Source organism: Halichoerus grypus, chromosome 8 (genome assembly GCF_964656455.1).
Source record: "Halichoerus grypus chromosome 8, mHalGry1.hap1.1, whole genome shotgun sequence".
NCBI classification, from domain to species: domain Eukaryota; kingdom Metazoa; phylum Chordata; class Mammalia; order Carnivora; family Phocidae; genus Halichoerus; species Halichoerus grypus.
This window is the reverse complement of record NC_135719.1, coordinates 109,864,274-109,871,132: the sequence shown is the minus strand read 5'-3', so window position 1 is coordinate 109,871,132 and position 6,859 is coordinate 109,864,274.

Sequence of the window (6,859 nt, the reverse complement as noted above, 5' to 3'; positions counted from 1 at the left end):
CCTCAGGGTAGTTTAGGGACCTTGAGAAGAGAGGAATTCACCTAAATCTATAGGGATTACAGGCAAATCTGATGGCAAGTGTTTGGTTTGGCTTCTGGCCTTGAGAGTCTCTTAAAAGTTCAATCTGAAATCTCTTATGAAAAGTCCCAACAAAGCAGATTTATCTATATGACCAATTGCTATTCCTGGGGCACTTATGTAAATAATTAGGCCAAGTTTGTTAAAAGTAGACTTTTTTACAAACTTGTCTTTATTTTTTTTAGTAACATCTAATGTATTATTTGTTTCAGGGTACAGGTCTGTGATCCATCAGTCTTACACAATACACAGTGCTCACCATAGCACATACCCTCCCCAGTGTCCAACACCAGCCACCCCATCCCCCCACCCCCCGCCCCTCCAGCAACCCTCAGTTTGTTTCCTAAGATTAAGAGTCTCTTATGGTTTGTCTCCCTTTCTGGTTTCATCTTGTTTCATTTTTTCCTCTCTTCCCCTATGATCCTCTGCTTCATTTCTTTTTTTTTCTTTTCTGCTTCGTTTCTTAAATTCTGCATATTAGTGAGATCATATGATAACTGTGTTTCTCTGATTGACTTATTTTGCTTAGCATAATACCCTCTAGTTCCATCCACATCATTGCAAATGGTAAGATTTCATTTTTTTGATGGCTGTGTAATATTCCGTTGTACATATACACCATATGTTCTTTATCCATTCATCTGTCAATGGACATCTGGGCTCTTTCCATAGTTTGGCTATTGTGGACGTTGCTGCTATAAACATTGGAGTGCAGGTGCCCCTTCGGATCACTACAGTTGTATCTTTGGGGGGTAAATACCCAGTAGTGCAGTTTCTGGGTCGTAGGGTACAAACTAGTCTTAATTTGGCTATCTTTGATAAAAATTGAGAGTGATTTTAGAGAGAAAAATTACCTTTCAAAAACATTACTTTTGTGGATGTTAAATTTTAGTTCTGATTAATTGTCTTTGAGTGTTTGTTGTTTGCTTATAAAACTGGACTGGATCCTGAATTCCTATGGTTTCATTGACTATCTGGCTATAACTCTCCAAACTAAGGTTTCCAATTTTCTCCCATTCTCTTCACTTGAAATCATTGAGAACTAAAACTGCCCTTTTTCCTGAAGCCCTGCAAACTGAAACTAGAGAACTTGAGAAATTGCCACAATGGCTCATATATAGACAATCTTCATGTGTGTTGCTCTGGGGGTCACTCAAAAGGGTCACCAGGGACATTTGAACTACAAACCAGAAAAATACATCAGATTGCTGCTGCCTCCCTCCACCCCACCTGAGGATGCTTTGAGCCCAACATCTAAAAATACTCTCAGTGGCAGCATTCGGGATTCAGACACTAAGCGTATAATTTGCTCCAACTATTAACCCATGTTTTTCTTTTGTTTCCATAGAAATGCCTATGGTTACTTCTAAAATCCCAATGCCAAAAGAGGCAGTAAGAAACAGTCATAAGTCAAATCAAAAGTTTCCATTCTGCAACTGCCCCTCATTGACCCTGCCCTTCACCAGAGTAATCTTTGATTTAGAGATGGTGGACAATGCGGCAGGGCCAGAGTGGGTGGCTCAGAATGGGAAAGAAGGAGGGGCCAGAAAGAACACATAAGGATAGACAACAACAAACTCTGGCGTGGGCAAAGAAGAAAAGAATCTTGATTTCCAGAGTTGTCACATTATATTCATTGAGATATCCAGGTTTTAACAAAAAATTACAAGGTATGCAAAGAAGCAGAAAAATATGGACCATTCATAGGAAAATAATAGTCAATTGTAATTGTCCTTGTCTCTAGTAGGTTGTTGGACTTATTGTATAAAAATTTTAAATCAGCTATTTATTACAAATACGTTCAAAGAATTAAGAAAAATCATTTCTTTTTTTAAAAAAAGATCTGTTTATTTTAGAGAGAGAGAGAGAGAGAGAGAGAGAGAGCATGAGTGGGGGGAGGGGCAGAGGGAGAGAATCTTCAAGCAGACTCCCTGCTGAGTTCGGAGCCCGATGCAGGGCTCAATCCCACAACCCATGAGATCAAGACCTGAGCCGAAACCAAGAGTAGAATACTCAACCAACTGAGCCACCCAGGCGCCCCAAGAAAAATCATTTGTAAGGAATTAAAGGCAAGTATGAAAATAGTATCTCAACAAGTAGAGAATATCAAGAGAAAAGTAGAAATTATAAAACAGAACCAAACAGAAGTTCCAGAGTTGCAAAGTATAATAACCGAAATGCAAAATTTACTCAAAAGGCTCAAAAGAAGATTTAAGCTGGCAAAAGAAAGGAACTGTGAACCTGAAGATAGGTCAGTTGAGGTTTTCCAGTCCAAGGAACAAAAGAAAAAGATTTTTAAAAATTACCAAAGGCTAAATCTGTGACACAGCGTCCAACCTGCCAACATATGCGTGCTGAGAGTCCCAGAAGGAGAGGAGAGGCAAGTGAGAGAGAAGGGCAGAGATAATATTTGAAAAAGGTAATGGCTTAAAACTTTTCCAATTTGATAAAAACATTACTCTGTACAGCCAAGAAGCTCAGTGAACTTCAGGAAGAATAAACAGAAAGAGATGCACAAACAGATACATCAAACTGCCAAAAGTTAAAGAGAAAATCTGAAAACACCAAGAGAAAGTGGCTCATTACATATAACAGATCCTCAATAAAACGAACAGCTACTTCTCAGAAACTATGGAGGCCAGAAAGCAGTAGGGAGACCTACCCACACTCACTAGGATGGCTGTAATAAAAAGACAGATCACAAGTGTTGGTGAGGATGTGAAGAAATTGAGAATGTAAAACGGTTGTAGATACTTTGAAAAACAGTTTGGCAGTTTCTCGAAAGATTAAACCTAGAATTATTTTATGACCCCGTAGTTCTACTCCTAGGTATGTATGTGTGTGTGTATATATATATATGTGTGTATGTATGTGTGTGTGTATATATGTGTGTGTATGTATGTGTATATATATATGTGTGTGTGTATGTGTGTGTATATATATGTGCATATACATACACACATACACACTCCAAAGGGAAATGAAAACGTGTTCATGCAAAAATGTATAGATGAATTTTCAGAGCAACATTATTCATAATAGCCCCAAATTGGAAACTACTCAAGTGTCCATCAACTGATGAATGGATAAATTTAGAATTTGGTGTATCCATACAATGAAATAGTATTCAGAAATAAATAGGAATGAGGAACACCTGGGTGGTGCAGTCAGTTAAGCATCTGACTCTTGGTTTCAGCTCAGGTCATCATCTCAGGGTCATGAGATCAAGCCCCTTGTCTGGCTCTGCACTTGGCATGGAGCCTGCTTAAGATTCTCTCTCTCCCTCTCCTTCTGTCCCTCCCACCACTCACTCTCTCTAAAAATAAATAAATAAATAAAATAAGAAATAAAAAGGAATGAAGTCTTGACGTATGCTATAACATGGATGCACCTTGAAAACATGAAGCCGTGTGAAAATAGCCAGCCACAAAAGACACGTATTATATGATTCCATTTTCATGGAATCGCCAGAACAGGCAAATCTATAGAAACAGAATGTAAATTAGAGGTCCCCAGGGGCTTTGGTTAGGGGTAGGTTTGGAGGGAACTGGGGAGTTATTGCTAATGGGTATGAGGTTTCTTTTTCAGGTGGTGAAATATTCTAAAAGTGATTATATTATTGGTTGTACAACTTTGTGAATGTACTACATGCCTTTGAAATGGACACTATAGAGGGGTGACTTGTACGGTATGTTACTTATATTTCAATAAAGCTATTATTTAAAAAAAGAAGAAACATCTTCATAGGATGAAGGAAAAAAATAAGTGAGGATGGGAAATGTAGTCTCTAAGTGGACAGTCATATTCCTAGCTCTATGACTAAAAGAAAGAAGGCAGGATGGATATCTGAGAAAATTTCTCAGATTCTGCCATATATTTCACTCCCACAATGTTGTGCTCTCTAATAGCTTTCATGTGCGCAGAACAGGGCAGAAGTCCTGCAGGACATCGTTGCACAGGACTGAGGGACTTCCGCTACCCTGTTAGCCAGTGTGACCACTTTGCAGCAGGCCCTCCTCCACTCGACTGCAACTCACCCACCACTGAGTTCACCGACTTTCCTGAGATAGAATTTTTTTTATTCAAAATGGAGAGGACATGGCCAAGTCTGGTATGACATCTCCATTACTCTATACCCAATGTCTTGACCTATACAAGGTAAAGCCTTTCTGGCTCTTTGGGGTTAATACTTCTTTGATAGAAAGCTTACTCCAAGTTTCTGAAGGTTTCAGGCAGACATCCTATGGATAACTGTCTGGTGGCAAAATTTCCATTTCTCACCATCCCTCACCCCGCATCTTCAATGACCTTCCACCAGAAGGTGAGTTCTTCAGTATTCTTTAGTATTCCATAGGGGTTGGGATGGTCTCCATCTTCATCAGTATGTCAGGGGCCTTCACCATCACATTATCCCTAGGGCCTGAGGATTCTCATTTCAGGAAGGGCTGAAATCCCTTATTTCTAATAGTAGGTCCTTCTGTAATCCTTGGTACAATTGTAAAAGAAAATTTAGTAGGTGTCAAATAATGCTTATTGATCTATTGATTCATCCCCATCATAGAACTGGTGAAAATTTAGTCTGAAAAGAAGTGAAATGCTGAAAGCTAATAGTACACAGTAAATTAGGGGTGTTTCCAGGGTACCTCAGCATTCCCATTTATTAAATGAAAATGTTATTTTTGAAGTATTGGAGCATCGTCAGATAAGCGCTAGTATGGCAGTAAAGTGGGTTCAGCATCTGAGTATCTGAAAGTGGCAGAAGATGACAGAAAAGCATTTCCTCCTTAGCTGGGCCTCTCGACAACACAGGGGAGGCTGTTCTTCAGCAAGCTCGGAGGAAGAACACGGGAGAGAAGCTAAGAGAAGGGCCAGTTCACGACTCAACAGACATTCTTTTCCCTGCTTACTTTCTCTTTCTCCTCACTTGAGCAAAGTTAAAATTAAGTTTCCTTGCTGAGCAGGTTTTTTCCAAAGTATTAGCTAATGTGGTCAGTAATTGGGATACATTTGTCCAAGTTAAAACTCACAAATTCAAAAGGTGGCTGAGTTCAAACTAACATAAGTGTGATATATAAAGGTTTTTAGTGATCTTTAGCCCAGACAAAAATTAGCCTCTCTGGAACATGGAAAAAACAGAACAATTCGATAAACTCACATTGTGGCGTAAGGGCCATTGGCATTCCATATTCCAGCAGATTATGCCTGGGTGGGCTTTTCTTTTCTGGGCTTCTTGAATTCTTTATTTTCCTAATGATCCCTGTAGTCATTAGAAGACGTTAGCACATTACAATGGCATTTATGAAGCACCCAAGGGGGGGTATGTTAGTCTCATATTTACTCTTTCATTCCTGAGGCTAATGCTCAGGTTTTCCTTCAATGCGGTTCTCTTTCCAGAACACTCCGGTGTTTTGGAAACAACACAATCACAGCCAGCTTCACAGGAGAACAACTTGTATAGTCACACAGCACCCCACACTTGGAAGGACCCCACACTTGGAAGGACCCCACACTTAGTTTAATGTACTGCTGTCACTGTCTTGAAATTCCTAATGACTTTGAACAAAGGGCCACATGTTCATTTTGCACTTGGCCTTGCCAGTTCTATGTAGCTAGGACTGAACACAGTCCTTGCGGTTTCCGGTCTCAGATTTGAGCCTTATTAGGTTTGTGATCCTGGATGGGTTTCTTAACCCCTCTCAATTTCATTTTCCTCAGTTGTTAAATACAGAAAGAACACTAGCTGTTTCACGGAATCATTGTAAGAATTAAATGAGATAGGAAAACATGCCATGCCTGGGATGTGGTTCTAGTAACTAACCCTTGTTAATTAATGACTCTGTGCTAGGCGCTGTGCCACGCTGTTTACAGAGGTTAGCTCACGGGTTCCTCACAACCGTGGCTGATCATCAGCCAGCACACCCTGTGTGTGCTCCTAGTTTTTCATAGCCAGCTTCTGTTCCCACTGGTCCAGCATCCCCTCTGGTTGGTCAGCATCTGTGATCATAGTGGTTCTCATCAGCACGGCTCTCAGTACTCTGCGTGGTCAGTCGTGTTTTACAAATGAGGGAACTGAGGCACAGACTTACTGAGTAACTTGCCCAAGGCCACACAGCTTGTAAGTAGACACCTTGAACTATGAATGTCATAACCTCCAGTAGTAAAGGTCAGAGACTGTAGTAGAAGTGAGGTCTTTTAACTTGAAGTTTAATGTTCTTTCCTTCTGGCCCTCAAGATCTTTTACCCCTGAGGAGTTAACAACTGAGTGATGGTGATAAGGCACAGTAAACCTGGCTACTGCCCAAGACCGTGTGTTCCTACCTGCCCAACCTCACCTGCCGAACGTGCGCACTCTAAGCTGCTCTCCCCAGGCCTTTGATTAGGTTTTTCCCTCATCTGAAGGCTCTCCCTTATTTGCTACTCTTCACTTTCTAAAAAGTTCCTCATTTTCCTTCAAGACTCAACTGAAGTCCCTCATCGCTCAAGAAGCCCCCTCCTCTGGGCACTCTTAGTATCTTGTATGTAGCTCTGTCATGGCACTTCTTCACATTAATTCTCATTGCTGGTTTTCTTGTCTACCTTCCTCCAGGCCTGAAAGATCTTTGATGAACAAAGATTGCTCATCTGGGTGTTCCCAGCACTTCGGAAAATGTGACTGACATATAACTGCTGTTCAGTAGGTGATAGAGGCAAAAATGGTGCTATTTTCCAAAGAACACCAAATGTTCTATTGGTTCAAAGGAGAGAGAGATGAACTCAACTGACGGACAGAGCCTTCACAGAA